We start from the raw sequence: 21,051 nt of genomic DNA, 5'->3' as shown, positions 1-21,051 counted from the left end.
AATAAAAAAAAAAAAAAAAAATATATATTATGTGATGTGGTTTTATTTTTTTGTTTTTTTTTGTTGTGGTGTGGGGGGGGGGGGGGGGGGGGACGGGCAAAGGTGGGGGTGGGGGTAGGGGGGTGGGTGGATAACATAGCCACAATTTCTGGATTCCTTGTATATTTCCAGTTGATTCCTCAGTAGACTAATGCCTGCCTGGATCTTTTGTTTGTAGACTCTGGGCCCTTCAAGTTCCTTGTCTTTCCCTTTGAGTGGCACTTGCTGAGGGCTCTCTAGGTCCCAAACAGTGAGAAACTTCTCTCTGAGTACCCGTAGAGGTAACTTCCAAAGAAATCCATTGAATTTTGAAAGGCAGATGCCTCCATTTCTTCCCCCTTCTGAAGACCCTATTAGGAGGTTCATCATCACAAGTGTCTTTTATCAAATGCCTACATAAGAGCCTCCTGAGTACTGTGTAGTGGGTACAGGCAAGGTTTGCCAGGCAGAGATTTCATTGAACAAGTTTACAGCAATTCAGTCACCAATGAAGAGTGGCACCCTCCTTGAGTATGAAGGGAAGGGATTTTGATTATAACTTCCTTCCTCTTCACAGCCCAGTACTTGGTTTTAGCTCTTTATGAATAGCAAAACCCTTGTCAACCGAACAACTCCATCAGGCTTCCCTCTCCTATCTATTCTGTGATCTCAGAATATTCCAGGAAGGCCTTTATCTACAGCTGTCTTTCCTTTGAGATGTGATTTTTGGTTTGGATGCAAAAAATAAGTACCTGACTCACCAGGATACCTACCTGTGGAAGGACAGGAGTAGAAGGCAGCAAATTACAGTGGTAAGACCAAGAAGTTGTGAGTCAGGGGACCTGGGTTCTAGTCCCAACTCTGTTACTAGCTAGCTGTCTGACCTGGGACAAATTGCTTCCCCTTTCTGATGACTCACAGATTCCCTGTCTGTTAATATTGAGGTTGAACTAGATAATTTCTAAAGTCCTTTCTGTGTCTAAAATTTTGTGGATCTATGAGAAATGGACATCTGCTGAAGTCCTTTTCTAACGCTTCATTGCCATAATGAGGTAGCACTGAGTTCTCCAAGTTGATGACAGCTGAGAGATGGTCCTATCAAGTCCTAATACTCTGGAAAGACTTTGACTATTGACCTAGTGTCTTATTTGTAGAAGCTCTCAATTAGATTGGTTAAAGGGTCATTAATATTTTAGACACAGAAACTTTTGAAGACCCTTTCCTAAATTGTAGGGGGATTGTGAACTGCATTGGTAGAAACATTATTGACACTGATGAAATTACCCTACACAAGGACAGGAGATCTCAAATTGGATCTATTAACATAGAATCTATAGACTCACAATTTTAGATAGACAATATGATGAAATGAAGAAAAATGCTTGTTTTGGAGTTGGATGCACTGCATTTAAAATTCTTGTTCTGAGAAGAATGACTTTTGATTTCTCTGATCCATAGTTTTCTCTTCTGTAAAATGGATGTAACAATGCTTGCATTACCTACCTCACAGGGATTCTATGAGCAGATCCCTTGGTTAACAATTAAGGGCTATGGCAAAGAGACCTTTATCCCTCTTTAGAACTTTGCACTAAGTAGGCACTTAGTAAATATTAAATGAATTAATGAATTAATATACAGGGTAGCCTGACATGAAAATATCCTAGCAAAACTTGGCCCTTTTATATGGAGAAAACAAGGAGCTGGTACTTTCTCCCATCTTTGGCTTAGAGGCATCAGACTGAACTACAGAAAGAATCCAACCCTGTCAGCTTCCCTAGAGCTTTGCTAAAACTGCTGTTGTTACAGTAATGATTATTATTTCATTCACATACCTCAGATCTGATTTCCATTTTTCCTTTGCGCCCTGCATATCTCTGCAGCTAAGTGGGGCTCCCAATAGATGCAGTGAAAAGGTTATGGACGGTGAGTTAGGCTTGCTAAGGAGAATACTTTTGGGGGTGGGGGTGGAGGAGTGGTTTATCACCTCCTCTCCCTTTCCCTCTCCAGATACATAAGCAGAGCATACATGCTTGCTTTCACCAAATGAATCTTTTTGAGTTGTCTCATGGCATTTTTGAAAAAGTAAACATGCTCTCTAATCCCACTTATTCCTTGTTTCTCCTAAGATATCAGCAAAGTATAGAAACATCCTCTCTATTCCTCCTCTTCTCACTGCCGGTTTTAGCTCTCTATTTCAATGATGGTTGTTCTGACTTTGTTTCAGTGAATTCCTGCCATGCCCTAATAGGGGAGTCCCTTTAAGATACTCTTCTTCTATCAGAAAATCTGAGAAGTAGAACTGGAGCATTATGGGGATATGGTATGGTAGAATTCTGAATTCTGAGCCAGAGGACCTAAGTTTGAATTCTGACTCAGTCCAATGCTATCCATGTGACCTTGGACAACTCACTTAACCTCTCTTGGCTCCAACTCCTGAAAAATGTATTCGTTAGACTAGATGACCTAGACTTTCAGTTCTAAATCTATGATCTATCAGTCAGCCAACTATATCTAAAATGACAGGGAGTCATAGACAGCTGGAGTATGGACTGCAATCTTCTACCTTTATCAAATCATAGCTTTGGAACTGGAAGGGAACTTAGAGGTCATCCTTATATACCCCTTCATTTTACATATAAGGAAACTGAAGGAAGCCAAGAGTAATGATCCAAGGTCACTCAGATAGTGTATCTGAATCTAGTTTCTCTAACACTAATGGTAATGTACTTTCTACTGTACCACATGATCTCTCCATCCCATGACTTAATATTGTCCATTTTCTCTTTAGCCAAGAAATGGTTTTCTTGGACATACACAACATACCAAAAATCTGTCTCTAAGTCATTTAACTCTTATTTACACTTCCTGCTATTTGCATTTCTACCTGAAACAGCTTCACCTGAAGTAGTTGTGAAGGTAACACTTTAATGAGTCAATTCTTTTTTTTTTTTAAAGCAATTGGGGTTAAGTAACTTGCTCAAGGTTACACGGCCGATTATTTCTGGGTGTGGTGCTAAGTATCTGAGCCCAGATTCGATCCCCAGGTCATCTCTACACTAGGGTCGGTGCTCTTATTCGCTGAGCCACCTGGCCGCCCCTAATGAGTCAATTCTTATCTATCTTTCACACCAGATCACCAGTAATATTCTAACCTGGTTCCTCCCTTATGATTTCATTTTCAAGCAGGTTTTCTCCCAAAGGCTAGACACATCCCTGGGTGAATATACAACATCACTTTTCCCATATGTGGGGAAGGGACTGGCCTCAGGGTTCCTGATGCACCTCCCCCCACCCCTTTTCTTGGCCAGAATGGGTCAGGCTGCCTGGAGTCCCAGTCAGTGTTTTTGCAGCTGCAGGATGGGAGGGCTATTCCCTATGCTATTTGCGTACAGTTGGCCAATGACTGGGGCAGCTGTGCACACTCAGGAATGGCCCATTCTCCACTGAGAGGTGCTGGTCCGGAAGAGAAGGAGGAAGTGCTCTTCTGCATCCGTGGAGTCCAACCACCCCTTTCGCCGTGGCATCAGACTTCATCTTTAACTCCTGACCCGCTTCGTTAACATTGCTATTAAGTGGTTCTCGCATGACTTCTCTAGTCTTCTATTATCTCCCCAGGCAGCAGCGACAGCCTTATTAACTGCGAATGGCTTCTCGTGGCAGTGTTCCATTTCTAATATTAATAATCAGTGTTTAATAAAAACAAAGAAGGGGGGGGCATGCCAGAAAACAGACCAGTTTGCCCTGATGCCATTTATCACTCCAGTGGGATGCCACAAAGATTGCTGATGCCTACAGCTAAGTGGGAATCCCAGAGCCAAGGACACATATTTGCATGTATACACACATGCCCACGAACACACAGACACCCACACACAGGCTCATCCCTATCCATCTGGAACAATGCCCCATTTATCTCTTGGCCAGGTTTCACGTGTTGGACCTCTCAGTCCCTGGAGATAGCTATCCTTAGCCACAGCTTCCAGCGCAACTAATACCATTAGCCTGCCTCATTCAAATGGGAGAAGCCAAGGGCCGCTGTGTTTATTTTTCTCTTCTTCCCTTCCCCTTCCCATCAAGCCTGTCATCTGTGAGACAAATGGCTAGCTCCTGCCAAGGCCGAGGAGAGTGGAGTTAAAAATGTAGTTAATTAAATTTACTAAAAAAGATCAACTATCAAGATTAGGAGATGGATTTATTGCCACTAAAAATAAACAGGGCAGGAGTAGGACAGGATAGGATGAAGGGGGGCGGGGTAAAAAAGGATTAGATCTTTGGAATGGGGGGAGACTTGGGTCTGAGATTTAAAGACTTTTTACATGTTGAAATATCTCAAAGAGAAGCTGACACCTCCAGGGAAACTGCAGAAATTATTATAATAACAAAAAGTTCTACTTCTAGGGTTAAAAAAGCCTCTTGGCTGTGTTTCCCTCTTTCTGGGATTGAGACAAAATAAAATAGGCTCTTTGTCCTTGATGAGTTTCTTGGTTCCTTAAAAGTCCCTCCTTATCCTGGTCCCTAGAATCTCTCCCAAAGGTCCTCCCTCTTCCTGGGGCAGATATTAAAGGTTTGAGAGGTTTCAAGGTATATATACTAACCCCCAAATATGCCCCACCCTAGTCAGTCATTGTACTTCCTCCCTTCTTTATGATTTAAAAGCTCCAAGATTTAGTGTTACCCAAATTAATAATAACTAACATTGCCATAGTGGTTTAAAATTCAGTGTTTTCTGCTTACTATCCTTTTTGGAATAGGTGTTATAAATATGATTAACTTTTCCTATATTTCACAGAGAAAATGGTAAAAAGTAACTTCCCCACCATTACCTCATGACAGATAAGTTTCAGAGCCAAAACTTGAACCCCAGTCTCATGACTCCAGCTGTGATACTTTTGCCAGTGCAGACACCGAGATGTCCTTTGTACAATAGGAATATGTAGAGTCGGTTGTTCAATTCAGCAAACATTTAGTAAGCACTAACAAACATTGTACAAAGCCACTATGATGGAACTAATTCTTTCTTCCACTAGCTATTCACAGTATATTGATCTAATTTTCAAAAGCAAGTGTATGCATCATTGCCAATTTCTGCAACTTGCAGTTTTGCTGCTCAGAATATGAGTCCCCCATCTCCTTTTCCTCAGTGAAAAAGACACATTTTCTCAGTTTACTCTTTTAAAAAGTTCATTCATAGAACCACAATATCTCAGAGTTGAAAGGGAACCCTGAGGTCAGACAGTCCAACTTGACCCATAATAGAAATCCCTCTGCAGCATCCTCTATCAGAGGGCATCCATTCACTTTTTGAAAACCTCCCAGTGATAAAGAACCCCCTCCCCTCCAGATGTAGCCCATTCTACCCCCGAGGAACTCTGATTACTAGTCAATTTCTTCTCCATATCAAACTAAAATCGATTTCCCTGAAACTCCCATATACTTCTTGTAGTTCTGTGTTCTAGGGCCAAGCAAAACAAACTAAGCCCTATATCACATGGTTGCCTACTATCCAATGGATTCAACAGCAAAATAACAGATTTTTATGTGTCAACCCATATCAATTAGTTGATGACTTCAATTCTAAAGGGATAGTTGATAAAATAGTTGGCATATAGAAGGGGATATAAGATTATAAAACCTTTTTTGTGTGTTCTCTTATTTTAGCCTCATTACCCTGTAAAATAGACAATATTATATAGTGAATAAAGAGCCAGACTCAGAGTTAGGAAGAACTGAATTCAAATCCTTTCTCTGACGCATTACTGATTTGCTGACCCTGGTGAGGTCATTTTACGTTTCTGTGCTCTTTGGAAACTCCCTAAGACTATAAAATTGTAGAGAAAGTGCCAACCTGCATTGGCAGTGGGGGTTCCCTTATCAGGCATTCCCTATAGCAATAAAACCACAGGTGGGGTTGGTCCAACCTCTCCCTACCTTCCCTAAGGAAACAAATGAGATCAATGAGATTCCACTCAGACCCGGTGAGGTACAGTGACATTCTTGTGGTCATACAACTACTAAGCAGTCCAGTGAAAATGAGAAAATCTTAGAATTTAAGCCTAATATCCTTTCTACTACAGCACACTGTAGCTCAGTGAGTTACAGGACTGGGAAATATCATTGGACAAATATTTGTAAGAGTTAGGTAAGATGACAGAGCCAGACCAAGAAGAAAAAAGATAAAGTGATGGGGTGAGCAGCTGAGAAGAAAGGGCATGATGAGGGAAAAGAACACCAAAATCAAATTTCATTTATTTCATTATCTTGCTCAGTGTAGCCCTGCAATCAAGGGACGTGATCCACTCAACCAAATGTCAGTATGTGTTGGCAACAGCGCGAGATTTACTAAATTCTAAAATGACCATCACTCTCTTACCCTTTCACTTTCCTTGGAAGCCCACAGAAAACAGAATCAGGACATTTCAGATTAATTTACTCATTGAAATGTCATTCTGCAAAAGCTATTTGATACTCTAGAGCCTCTCTAAGCTTCCTTTGCTTTGAAACAGGATGTCTCCTTTTGCCAAACATAAACACATGGGAAGCCTGAGAATACAAGACATTGATTGGACAGAGATTACTGGGTAAAGGACAGCTAAGCTCATTTTAGACCAGGTTAGGATCCTCCCACCACTGACATGGACTTCACATCTTCTCTTTCTTAAACCCAGAGATCCTATTTGTAATACAAAAAACCTCTGAAAAAAATTTGGGAAAGAAAAGAAGCCAGAAAAATAAGCATCTTCAGAGAGAAAGGTAGTGGTGGTAGAGGGGTGTGTGTGTGGGGGGGGGAGGGGATGGAGAGGTAAAGAGAGAGAAGGAGCTGTTCCAGTGGAGTGCATGGAAGGTCAAGGTTTGTTATTGTTAGTTTTCTTTTTTTTTTCTTCCATGAGACATCAGCTCAAAAAAATCATCAGCTAGAAGGATATTAATATTGCTACTTTTTAATTTCTTATACTTAATATCCAAAAAAACACAGCAGTGTAATAAAGCCAGGCTCTCTAGACAGCAGAGCAATGCAAAAAAAAAAGGAACGGTAACTCTGAATTGGCACGATCCACTACACTCTGCCTCTCTGCCTAAGACATAAACCAGTCTGCTCAGAGGTGATGCCTTGTCAGGATATAATCTATTCAATAGAAGCATCAGTGAAAAAGAAAAGAGCTGAAAACCCAGGCTCCCCCACCCACTCCAGCCAACTAAGAGCCAAATTCATTCAATCTCTAGGGATGTATGTCAGGCACTCAAAGCAGAAACTGCCAAGTTTTCCAAAACAGGAAGGCTCATGGACTGTCTGCAAAGTCAGGTATTTTGCTCACCCAGTGGGGAGTGCATAGCTTTTTCAAGTCTTCCCCTGAGAAGGCTGGACCCCTTTACTTTCTTGCTTACTATGACTGGGCATTCAGTGAGCAGTTTGTTGACCCCACCCTCTTGGCACTACCAGGTCTGGCTCAGGAGAGATGTCTTTTGCAGATCTCTGAATTATTCCTTTGTGCTCTAGCGTTTGCTCTGTGTGTTTGTGTCAGGGGTGGGGGTTGGGGAGGAGGGAATGTGGGGAATGAGGAATTGTATTAAGGACTTCATATGCTTTAAAGAACCTCCAAATAGGAAATAGCAATCACTGTGCATGTCTGAACAATTACAAAAGATGTTTCGGAGTAATTCTAAGTCTATTTGGCATGTATAAGGCACACACTGTCAGACTGTCTGCCATTAAATAGCTCCTAAATAATGCAAAGATGATCAGATGTACAAATAAACAATTCAATTTGAATGATTGATTATTGGAGTAATGCTCACACACTGAATGCATGGCATTTCCAATCACATCTTCATTTCATATCTCAGGGAACACGTCTTCTTACCTCTGCCTGGGCAAAGCACTTACATGGCTGTAAGAAGAGACTGGCTTTTATCTTTTACTCTTCAACTTCATTTGTTCTGTGACCCAAATCAAGTTGTAACTGTTGGAACTCTTTCCCCCTGTCCAGAGGAGCTGAGCAGATTTCTGGAGATTCTACCATCCTAAAGTCCAGACTCTCCACAGCCTCCCATGCAAAGGTTGAGAGAGTGCTTAGAGGTTCTCATGAAAGCATACTTAGTATGGCTTAGCATCTGCCTCATGTATCCCTCTGGAGTTCTCTCAATCATGTTTGCCCCTTCTGGAAAAAGCATAATGACATCAGTTTCATGCAGAGTTTACTATTTGTAGTTTGCTATCCAAAAATGGAGTGAACACAGAGAATGGGTTGTTCTGGAATGATCTTTAAATTTTAAATAGTGATGAAAGAAATGGTTGCTTTAAAAGTTTTACATATTATTTGGTTCTTCCCTGGGATATCTGGCCATACAAACCCCTTACAAAGCCTTTAAGAATCTAATGGTGAGATAGTCATCAGAAGCATCTCCATTTCTGGAAACCCAAAATGAGACCAGCACTTTGCTTTTCAGGAACAGTGTTTTTGTGCAACTGGCGTACCACAGGCATTTAATAGATGCTTTTTGATTAATTGACTTGGTTGTAGACATGAAAGGGTGCTTATACCTTGAAAAAAATCATAATTAGCATTATTTGCACCCAGGGTCAGCAGCACAAGGCCTAGGTAGTCCATGGAGGAGATCACTTGTGAGAAAAATTATTTCTTTGGGGTGGGTGGGAGGGGAGGAGGAGGAGAGCTGAAGCTCCTCGAGATTCCTATTTTAACTAATTGCTCTTGCTAACTAGGTGTTAATATCAGCTATTTCTACAGCTCCTCCAGGACTACAAGTTCTGTCCACGCCCTCTAAAGTTCGGAACCCTGGGGCTGAGACCCAGTCTCCCTGCCCTAATTATGGCTCTTTCTTGACACAGGCTTAAAAAGAGCTCATTAGGGTTGAGCCTTTGGCTCAGAGGGGCTGACTGCATTAGCTGGGGTTGCAGAAGATTATACATTTTCTCCTCTAGACTTTGTTACCAACAGGTTTCTGATAAAATATTGAAAGCATTCAATAGTTTGGTTTTCCCCTTCTATGATCTTCTTAATGGAGTATTGTTAGAGTAATATTATGCAGAGGGAAAATGAATAATTGTTCTGAGCCTCAGGTAGGATAGGTGACTTGCATTCTTCTAGAGGCAAGGATGGTTTTTTGTCTCTTTATATTCTACAAAAGAGTGACAGAGTGACTTAGTATCTTGAGAAATTTGCTGCCAACTTTGACATCATCTAATCTTTGGAATAGTGATTGCGGAATTCTTGCAAAATAAATAAATGATGGAGAAATACTTGACAATAAATTTCATCAAGGTAGCAATATGGAAAAATGAAAAGAGCCTTAGTCAGGAGTGCTGGACTGTCTACTCTTGGATCCAGCAGGGACTCATTATGTGATTTAATTCCCTTAGGTCTCAGTATCTCCTAGCCTTAATCAATTATGTGATGATATAATGAGAATTAGAATACACTTCTGACATTATCTCATTTGATCCTCACATGGTACTGTGAGGAAGATAGAGCAGTTATTATCCCCATTTCATAGATTTGGAAATCTTGACTCAAAAAAGGTCTAGTCTACTCATCGATCTTCCTTTCACTATCCTCTTTCACCTTTAATACATGCTTTAGGGCAGTTGTGTCCAACTTAAATAGAAACATATTCCTCCAGGCCCCTTATTGACTTAAAAAACCACAAATTAACATTATTTATGTTGTATTGATTTTTTGTTTATTTTGTTAAACATTTCCCAATTACATTTTAAACTGGTTCAGGCCTTACTCCAGAGATTTGCAGGGATTCCTGTTGGAAGGACATTTTTACTAAGATAGTAAGAAAAGTTGACATAAAGTTCCCCAAAAGTCTGGGTCACACTTTCTTATTGTTTAACACAGGATCCGCAGGGGAAAAAAATTCAGTCTTGGAGAGCACAAGTAGCAAAGAGGTAACATAAGTCTTTGTGACTGGAAGTTCAGTTTTCTTCTGAGTTCTGTGAATTGTTGCTTTTATAGATTCATGAAGTTGCCTTTCCACAGAGTGTCTGGCTTGCTTTCCAATGCTACCACCAGTTGCTACTTCTTTAAAGTTCAAATCTTATCATATTTAGAGGTTCACAATATTTTCTTCTGGTCAATGGGGAGAAGAGAGATCATTCAACCTACCCTGTCCTAGCCTCCCCCAACCCCCGAAGGCAATGCCCTTGACCAGATGTTTTAAAGACACAGTCTTGGTCATGAGCATCTCACAATATTGCTGAGTGCATCCCAAATCATATTATATTGAAATTGGTAAATATTTAATAAATAAAAAGACAATAAAAAAGACAACTTTATGCTTTAAAACTAAGTGAATATGAAGCCCACAGGGATTCTTTTTAAAATTTTTTGACTTTTTAAAGAAATTTATTTAAAATTTTCAACATTCATTTCCCAAAGATTTTGAGTTACAGATTTTCTTCCCATTTCTCCCCTACCTCCCACCCCAAGATGGAAAGCATACTGAATACCCCTTCCCCCAATCTGCCCTCTCCTACATTCTGCCCTAATCTACCCCCTTACTTTCTTGCAGGGCAAGATGGTTTCTATACCCCATTGCCCATATATCTTATTTCCTGGTTGCATGTAAAAAACAATTTTTTTTTAAACAATTGTTTTTAAATTTTTTGAATTTTGTTTTTTGAATTCCAGATTCTCTTCCTTCTCTCCTCCCCACCCCCATTGACAAGACAAGCAATTCAACATAAGATATACATGTGTAGTAATGCAAAACATTTCCATAGTAGTCATATTGCAAAAGACTAATTCTATTTCCCTCCATTCTATTCTTCCTCCCATTTTTTCTATTTTCTCCTTTGACCTTGTGCCTTTTTAAAAGGGTTTGACTCTAACTACCCTCTACCCCAATTTACCCTCCCTTCTATCACTCCTTCCCCATCTTCTCCCCTACTTTCCTGTAGGGTAAGATACCCAATTGAGTGTGTATGTTATTCCCTCCTTAAGTCAAATTCAATGTGAGTAAGGTTGACTCTTTCCCCTTCACCTTCTTGGTCTTCCCCTCCATTGTAATAGCCTTCTCTTACCTCCTTTATTTGAGATGATCCACCCCATTCTATTGCTTCCAATATATTCCTCTCTCACCTCTTAATTTTATTTTTTGATATCATCCCTTCATGTTCAACTCATCCTATGTCCTCTGTCTATGTATATATGTATACACATTTCCACACACTTATATACATACACATATACACCCCCCATACATACATAGATATGTGTATATGTGTACACACATATATACACATACATATATAATCCCTTCAACTGTCCTTATACTGAGAAAAGTATCATGAGTTACAAATATAGTCTTTCCATGTAGGAATATAAATAGTGAAACTTTAATAAGTTTTTTATGATTTCTCTTTCCTGTTTAACTTTTCATGCTTCTCTTGCTTCTTGTATTTGAAAGTCAAATTTTCTGTTCAGCTCTGGCTTTTTCATCAAGAATGCTTGAAAGTCCTCTATTTCATTGAATTTCCACATTTTCCCCTGAAGTATTATACTCAGTTTTGCTGGGTAGGTGATTCTAGGTTTTAATCCTAGCTTCTTTGACCTCCAGAATATCAAGGTGATTGATCTTGTGTTATTCTGTTTGTGTTTCCACAATCAGAATAAACAATACTCACATTATTTCTTCCTTACTCCTTGTAATATTTTCTCCTTGGCCTGGGAACTCTGGAATTTGGCTATAATATTCCTAGAAATTTTCTTTTGGGGATCTTTTTCAAGAGGTGATTGGTGAATTCTTTCAATTTCTATTTTTCCCACTGGTTCTAGAATATCAGGGCAATTTTGCTTGATAATTTCTTGAAAGATGGTGTCTAGCCCCTTTTTTTGTTCATGGCTTTTAGGTAGTCCAATAATTTTTAATTTTTCTCTCCTGGATCTATTTTCCAGGTCAACAGTTTTTCCAATGATATATTTCACATTGCCTTCTATTTTTTTATTCATTTGGATTTATTTTATTGTTCCTTGATATCTCATAAAGCCATTAGCTTTCATTTGCTCCAATCTAATTTTGAAGGAATTATTCTCTTCAGTGAGTTTTTGAAATTCCTTTTCCATCTGGTCAATTCTGCTTTTTAAGGCATTCTTCTCCTCATTGGCTTTTTGGAACTCTTTTGCCATTTGAGGTAGTCTATTTTTTAAGGTGTTTTTTCTTCAGTCAGGTTGTTGATTCGCTTTTCATGATTTTCTTGCATCATTCTCATTTCTCTTCCCAATTTTTCCACTACTTCTCTTACCTGATTTTCAAAATCCTTCTTGAGCTCCTGCATGGCCTGTGACCAATTCATATTTTTCTTGGAGGCTTTTGATGCAGGAGTTTTGACTTCGTTGTCTTCTTCTAGTTCTAAATTTTGATCCTCTTTGTCCCCCCCAAAAAGATTCTATAATCTGATTGCATTTCTTCTATTTGCTCATCTTGCCAGTCAAATATTTGACTTTTGAGCTCTTTGTCATGGTAGAACTCTGCTTCCAAAGTGGAGAGTGCTGTGTCCCAAATTTCTGGGGTTTTGCACAGCTGTTGTCGGAACTTTTTTTTTTTTGCCTTTTTGGAGGGCAATTGGGGTTAAGTAATTTGCCCAAGGTTACATAGCTAGTTTTTTTTGTGTGGGTGTTAAGTGTCTGAGACTGGAACTGAACTCAGGTCCTCCTGACTCTGGGGCTGGTGCTTTACTCACTGCACCACCTAGAAGCCCCATCAGAACTTTTTTCAGGCACGTGCTTCAGAACTGTGAGGATGACTGCCTCTCCACAGCCTCAACTAGCTCTGCCACAAAAGTGCTCCTTACCCTAGGCCATGAGCCAAGACTGTGACCCAGATCCAATCAGGGCAAAGCAAAAGAATCCTGCCTCAGTGCCAGCAGAGAGATTCTTGCAAATGCCCTCTGATCAGCCACTTGGTCCCTCTATGATCTGTAGGCCTGGAGCTGGAAACAGCAGCAGTGGCAGTGGTTGCAGCTGCTGCCACCTCCACTGCCCTAGGGGCAGGTACCAGACTTTGCTCTTCTCTCACCCAGGATCAACAGAGTTCCTTACTGACATTTTACTTTCTCTTTGGTGTTTATGGGTTGCGAAGTCTGGAAACCACCACAGTTGCCAGTGATTCACTCTCCTGAAGTCTTTTCCAGCAAGTCTCTACCATGGACCTGTGCCAGGCTCACATGGGACTGTGCTTTGCTCCCAGCTCAGTATGATAGACCCTTTCTGTTGGCCTGCCAGGCTACTTTCAGGTGGAGATTTTTTTTCTCTCTGTCACTTTGTGTATTCTGTAGCTCTAAAATTTGTCTAGAGTAGTTTTGTACAGATATTAGAGGTTGTTGCAGTGGGAGCTCAAGCAAGTTCCTGCTTTTATTCTGCCATCTTGGCTCTCCCCCCCCGCCCCAACAAGGATTCTTATGTATGGATTAGAGGCCTTGTTTTTATTTTAATTTGGCAACTCTGCTCTAGCCTAGCATGAGACTGGCTGGTTATAGGAATTCCCTAATTTTCATAATTTTGATTTTGAACTGGTGTGCTATAATAAGCATAGGCCCAGAAGTGTCTTAATTCTTTCAACCAATCCGTTTCCTTTGTGATATCTTCTAATTTTACCCCATCCCATTATAAGTACTCCAAGAGATGATCATATCCTTGATCTTGCCATTGACTACTGGAGTATCTTTAAATCATATTTCATTAAAACTTACAGAAAGCTTCCTGTTATCTACTGTTACTTATCCCATATCACTCAGGTAGCCCATTCTCAGTTCTTGATAACTTCAATTGTTAGGACTTTTATTCCACTAAGTGAAGGATTAATTTTCCTTTTCAATTTTCACTCTTAATTTTGTTTTCTTAACATGAGAACAAATCTAATTCTTTTTCACTTGACAGCACATCAACTATGTGCATACAACTATCAACCTCCCTCACTCTTCTACCATGTCTTCTCTGATCTAGCCTCTCCAGACTGAATATTCCCATTTCTTCCAACTAAATCACATGAAATTTTGAGGCCCTTCATTTTACTGATTGCCTTATGTGGTCCTCCCTAGGTTATCATTGTTGTTCCTAAAATGTGGCACCTAAAACCAAACAGACTACTCCAGAGAATGGCTAATTATGGCATAATATAATGGGGTTATCATCTTCCTATGACTAGATACCATGACTCTCATGAGGTATCCTAAGATTAAATTTGATTTTTGGTTGCCATGTTACATTATACTCTTTACACTAATTGAGTTAGCAGTTCATTAAATCCTCCCCTCTCCCCCAGCCCTTTTTAAAATGAATCACTATCTAGACCTACGTTCTCCATCTTGTACTTGTGAACTTGAGTTTTAAAGCCCAATGTAAGTCTTTATATTTATGTCTTTTTAATTTCATCTTCTAGATCTGACCAAATGTTTTAGTCTGTCTCTATATATTTTTGATCTAGCCTGTCATCCACCATGTTAGTTAACTCTTCTGGCATTGTCACTTGTAAATTTGAAAAATGTGTCATCTATATACTTACTCAAATCATTGAAAAATTACTAACTACACCTTCCCCAATCCATGTAAAAAGGGGACTCTAAACAAACTTTGGAGCTGCAGAACACACACAATGACACAGAGAAGCTAACCTCCTGCTGAGGACAGCCAGGCAGGCCGGCAGGAATCCAGCTCAGTGCTCTGGGAGCTGAGCCGAGCACCACACCGAGGCTTTAGCCCCAGGGCAGGCCTGACCAGCCACCGGCCAGAGGGACTCCAGATCAGTTGCAGCTGTGGCCGTTTCCAGATTTATCAACACATAGATGTGAAGGACAAGGTGAGAGGCCAGTGCAGTCTGGACTTTGGGACCAGTAAGTGGGAGTGCGTGGCTTTTACCCCCGGGGCAAGAAGCAGCTGAGATGCCAGAACAGCCAGCTGGTGTCACGTGACAGCTTCAGCTCCTGGCCTGCAGAGTGTAGGGGGACCAAGCACGAGTCTGAGGGGTAATCGCTCTTGCTTTAACCTGCTTGGATCTGGATTGCAGTCTAGGGTGGAGGTCCTGGGGTGTGTGTCCAGCTTGCCAGAGTGTGTGAGACCTCAGAGAGAGGAACCATCTAATACCTCAGGCAGCTGAGAAAACCCCAGTGTTTGGGAGGAAAGCTCCCCTGTCTGGTGGCAGAGTCCTACTGTGGCAAAAAGCCCAAAAGTCAAGTAATTGAGTGGCAAAATGAGCAGGCAAAAGAAACAAAGCAGACAGAAGATTCCAACATTACACTCCTATTTTGGGGACAAGAAGGAGCAAGGCATGGAACAGGAGGAAAACAGTGAAGTCAGAACTCCTGCACCAAAAGCTTCAAAGGAAAATACGAGCTAGTTACAGGCCATAGAGGACCTTAAGAAGCAGATAAGAGAAGTGGAGGAAAAATTGGGAAGAGAAATGAGAACGATGCAAGAAAATTATGAAATGAGAGTCAACAGCCTTACTGAGGAAAATAATACCTTAAAAAACAGACTGACTCAAATGGCAAAGGAGGCTCAAAAAGGCAATGAGGAGAAGAATGCCTTAAAAAGCCGAATTTGCCAGATGGAAAAAGAATCTCACAAGCTCACTGAGGAGAATCATTGCTTCAGAATTAGATTGGAGCAAATGGAAGCTAATGACTTTATGAGAAATCAAGATGCTGTTAAACAGATCCAGACAAATGAAAGAAGGTAATGTGAAGTATCTCATGGGAAAAACCACTGACCTGGAAAATAGATCCAGGAGAGACAATTCAAAAATTATTGGACTACCTGAAAGCCATGACCAAAGTAAGAACCTAGAATTCATCCTCCAAGAAATTCTCAAAGAAAACTGCCCTGATGTTTTAAAACTGGAGGGCAATATAGAGGTTGAAAGAATCCACCGATCACCTCCTGAAAAAGATCACAAAAAGAAAACTCCTAGGAATATTATAGCCAGATTCTGGAATACCCAGATTAAGGAAAGAATATTACAAGCAGCCAGGAAGAAACAATTTGAATATTATGGAAACACAATCAGGATAACCCAGGATCTGGCAGCTTCTACACTGAGGGATTGAAGGGCTTGGAATGTGATATTCCGGAGGTCAAGGGAGCTGGGATTAAAACCAAGAGTCACCTACCCAGCAAAAATGAGTATCATGTTTCAGGGGAAAATATGGTCATTCAGTGGAATAGAGGACTTTCAAGCATTTTTGCTGAAAAAAACCAGAGTTGAATAGAAAATTTGACATTCAAATACAAGAAGCAAGAGAAGCATGAGAAGGTAAACAGGGAAAAGAAATCATAAGGAACTTATTAAAGTTGAACTATTAACATTCCTACATGGTAAAACAGTAATTGTAACTTATGAAACTTTTCTCAGTAGTTGAAGGGATTAGAAATATATACATATATGTCTATATATGAGGGTATATGAATACATATGTGAATGTGTGTATATATGTTTACAGGTATACATAGATAGAGGGCACAGTACCAATTTAACAGGAAGGGATGATACTTAAAAGGTGAAATTAAGAGGTGAGAGGAATATAATGAGAGGAGATGGGGAAAGACAGATTGGGGTAAACTATCTCTTACAGAAGAGGCAAGGGAAAATGGTTACAATGGAGGGGAAGAATAGGAAGGCAAAATAAAATGGGTCAACCTTATTCCCATTGAATCTGGATTGAGGAGGGAGTGAAATACACACTAAATAGGGTATCACACCCTCCAGGAGAATGGGGGGGGGAAGGGGATAAGAGGGGGAATGATGGAAGAGAGCCAGGCTGGGGGAGAGGGAAGTTGGAAGCACCTACTTTTGAAAAGGGACAGGATCAGGGTGGAGAGTGGAGCGGGTGGGAGGTGGGATGGGAGGGAGGGTAGTGTAGTCAGTCTTTTACAATATATCTACTATGTTGTTGTTTTGCATTAGCCACCCATGTTCATCCTATACTGAAATGCTTGTCTTCACAGTGGGGGTGAGTGACAGTGAAGGAAGGGAATGAATCTGGAATTGAAAGTTTTAAAACCAAATATTCAAATATATATGTACATATATATGTGTGTTTATATACATACATACATATATATATATATATATATATACTATTATTAATAGCATCTTACATGTAATTGGGAAATAAGATACACAGACACTGAGGCATAGAGATCCATTGGAAAAGTTGAAAGGGTTATGGGAGAAAATATGGGACAGAGCAGATTGGAGGAGGGGATATCCTGTGGGACTGCTATTTTGGGGCGGTGGATGGGGGAAAAGCGGGGAGAATTTGTAACTCAAAATCTGGTGGAAATGAATTATGTAAATCAGAAGTTAATAAAGCATTTTTTTAAGTAAAAAAAAAAGAAAAATTACTGACCGGCACCATGTCGATCACACGTGCTAGATACACTCCCCTGGAAATCTTTCAAATTGGCATCAAGTCACTAATATCTTTTTCTCAAGTCTCACCATTCAACTAATTAAGCATTTACTGTCATTTTGCTACCCAATGGACAACAAAATTAAATAGATAGAGAACTGAACTTAGAACCAGGAAGATTTTGGGCTGAAGTCCTGCCTATGGTGAATTCCTATGTGAAGGCCAGTGAGTCACATGACATCTCATTTCTCTAGGCAATTCTCTTAATATTATAAGTAACAGAGAAGGTGCCAATTTGCATCCGTACAGGGAGTCCATTTTGGAATTCTCTATGCTGATGAAATCACAGGTGTCCAGTCCTTTTCCTTACTATCATCTAGGCCATATTTCTCCCCTTTTCCCTCAAGAATACTATATGAGACAATGTCAGATGCATTTGTTGAAATATAGGTAAATTATATCAATAGTGATCCCCAGTTGTGCTAGTCTGCTAAAAAAAAAGGAAATGAGGTAAGCCTGTCATGATCGTTATTTGATGAGGGAAGGAAATAAGCATTTATTGAACTCTTACCATGGGCCAGGCACTGTACTCTGAACTTTTACAAATATTATCTCATTTGATCCTCACAATATCCTTGTCATATAATTATTATTTTATACCCATTTTATAGTTAAGGAAACCAAGACAGAGTTTACGTGGTTTGTTCAGGGTCACATGCCTACTAAGTATCTGAGATCAGTACTGAATTCAGTTCTTCCTAACAACAGGTCCAGTAATGTATTTATTGCACCCCTTAGCTGCTGCTCATCAAGCCAATTCTCTTTGTGATCACCACTTCCTTTTTCACATATTCACTAATCATACTTTTTATAATGTCATTGAGAATTGTCTACAACAATTGAATTTAAGCTCATTGGCATGTAATTTGCACATTTCATTCCCTTTCTTTTTTTTGAAAATTGAGGCATTATCTATTCGTCCCCAATCCTCTGACACTTTTCCTGCTCTCCATAATATTTCAACGATCACCAACAGTGATTCAGTTTTCACATCTATATTTCTCTCAGTCCTCCAGGATGTAGTTAATCTGGGTCTGGAGACTTGAACCCACTGAGGACAGCTTGGTGCCTGTTTATTCTCTCTCTCTCTCTCTCTTCCTCCCTCTCACCATATTGGGGGGTGAAGTCACACCCCTCATTTACCTGAACATAAAATTGTGAAAAATTTTGAAGAATTTAGATTCTATATTAAAGTCTAATTAAAGTAGGTTCTCCCCATGAACCCCAAACCAGGACTCATAATGAGCATGACTCATGAAAGACTTTTTTTTCAGCAAAAGTGTCCTAGCCCACCTTCTCTCTACCCACTCTTATTCCAAAAGGAAAAGAAATACTGAGCTGCTGTCTGAGAATTCATTCTTTGTTCAAAGGGAGTTTTTAACCCAAATGTATTTTTGCCTTTTGCAATTATGTCATTAAAGGCAGTCTGAACTTCAGACTTGAAATGAACCCCAGCAAAGGTCTTGCCTTTTAACTTCTGGCTTTACATAATTTATGGTTTTGAATCTTATTGAAAAATGCAAAAAAGGGACTCAGGCAGAGGCACATACACATATACCGTATTCACTATTCATTGAAAGAGTCTTCAGGAAATTTCTCCTTACAATGTGAATTGGGCACCTTCCTAAGGATTAGGTGGATGAGTTTTAACATTGACTAGTGAAAAATTTAACCTTTTGGAAACCTCTTGACAATTGTTCTATTTGAAGTGAAAGATGAAATATTTAACCCGCTTCTCCATCCCTTTTTTTAGATACCTCCTTTCTTACCCCACAACAGCGTGCCTGTAAATCCCTACCAGGTGTCCTCTAATTGGTGTAGGTTTTTTTTCTTATTCTCATTCTTTTATTGTTCTTTGCCTGTTCATGTGTAGCATATGACACTTACCCTGGGAATAGTTATTCAAATATAGGGTCCATAAGAATTTGGGTACAAATGTATGAATTTTGGGGAAAAAAAAAGATCTCTAGGTGCATCTTGCCTTTCCAATGTTACTAAAATAAAGCTCCAGCTTAATCTTTATGGTCAGTGCTAGCTTCTAGAGTCATGATAAAAGTTTAACAAATTCTAACCCAATTCAAACAAAAGGCTGTCTTGGTGGAATGGTCAACAAGGCAGAGAATAGAGATGTTTAAAAGACAGATTTGACCCAAGGGATTTTGTTGGGTGCAGTTGTGGTACCACATTGGTCAGACTCACAGAAGAACTGAAAATAGCTTTGAGCTTTGGGTTTTCTCACAAAAGAACTTTGAACATTGCCTTGCAGAGAAGAAATTGCTTAATACCTTCAATTCAGCAGGGAACTAGGAGAGAGCAGGGCAGAGGAATAGATAGCCCACCAGGTGTTACCTGCAGGAGCTCACAACTTGCCAGTGAAAGAACCCCAGCAGGAGGCAGAATTAAGATGGTGGAGAAAGGGCAGCAAATTGTCTGAACTCTCCCCAAAACTCCTACAAAGACCTTTAAATAATGCCATAAAACAATTCCTAGGATGGCAGAACCCACAGAAGAATAGGATGCAATTATTTTCTGGTCAAAGACAACTTAGAAGATTGGCAGGAAAAGTTTGTTGCACCTGAGTAAGAGTGGAGCACAGTTCAACACAGGCCTCACAAGGCAGACCAGGCCCCACAAACCAAGAGCATGCCTTGGGAGCCTCAGAATCAATAGTAGCAGCAGTTACTTCCAGAGTTGCCAGCCCACAGATGGAAAAGCAGCCAAACTACTGGTCAGAAGGATTTTACAGGGGTTTCTTTCTAAGCAGTGAGGAAGGACTCTGATGCTTCACCCATAGTAAGGATCAGAGTTTCAGTGCTGGATGGCAGTCCTAGGGAAAGGAGTAGAGTTAGGGTAGCAGAACTCATTGCCACAGTGAAGCAGAGACCCTTGTCACAATTCAAGGGTAGAAAAGAGTGCTTGTGGCCACTCAAAGACCAAACATAGGCCAGGAAAAATAGTAAACACACCTCTCCTGAGATCATACCCCCTTGGAAGAACTGACTTACAGGTCCCTAGAAGTATCTCTGAAAATAGCTGCACAAAACCCCTGAAGATTGGGACAGTGAGCCCACCACCCTGAAAGCAGAGTTTCACTTTAACAAAGAGTTAAAAGTCAAGAAATAGGCTGGAAAATGATCAAACAGAAAAAAAAATTTGATTATAGAAAGTTACTATGGTGACAAGGAAGATCAAAACACACTCAGAACAAGACAAAGCCTCCAAAATATGAATTGGTCTCAGGCCATGGAAGAGCTCAAAAAGGATTTTGCAAATCAGGTAAGAGGAAAATTTGGGAAGAGAAATGAGAGTGATGCAAGATAATCATGAAAAAAAGAGTCAAGAACTTGGTAAAGGAGACAAAAAGTTACTGAAGAAAATAACACCTTAAAAAAAACCAGCTGAGTAAATGGTAAAAGGTACAAAAAGTCAATGAGGAAAAGACTGCCTTGAAAAGCAGAACTGATGAATAGAAAAAGAGGCACAAAAATTCACCAAATTAAACAACAGCAATTACTCATTGAAAAGTAGAATTGACTGAATGCAAAAAAGAAGATTCAAGAACTTACTGAAGAAAATAATTGCTTAAAAATTAGAATTAAGCACAT

The sequence above is a fragment of the Petaurus breviceps genome, unplaced genomic scaffold, assembly GCF_028583685.1.
Source record: "Petaurus breviceps papuanus isolate PSGF00001 unplaced genomic scaffold, PetGlider_PUasm1.0 37, whole genome shotgun sequence".
Taxonomy (NCBI): domain Eukaryota; kingdom Metazoa; phylum Chordata; class Mammalia; order Diprotodontia; family Petauridae; genus Petaurus; species Petaurus breviceps.
The sequence above is the reverse complement of the archived record's forward strand: the minus strand, read 5'-3'. Positions refer to the sequence as shown.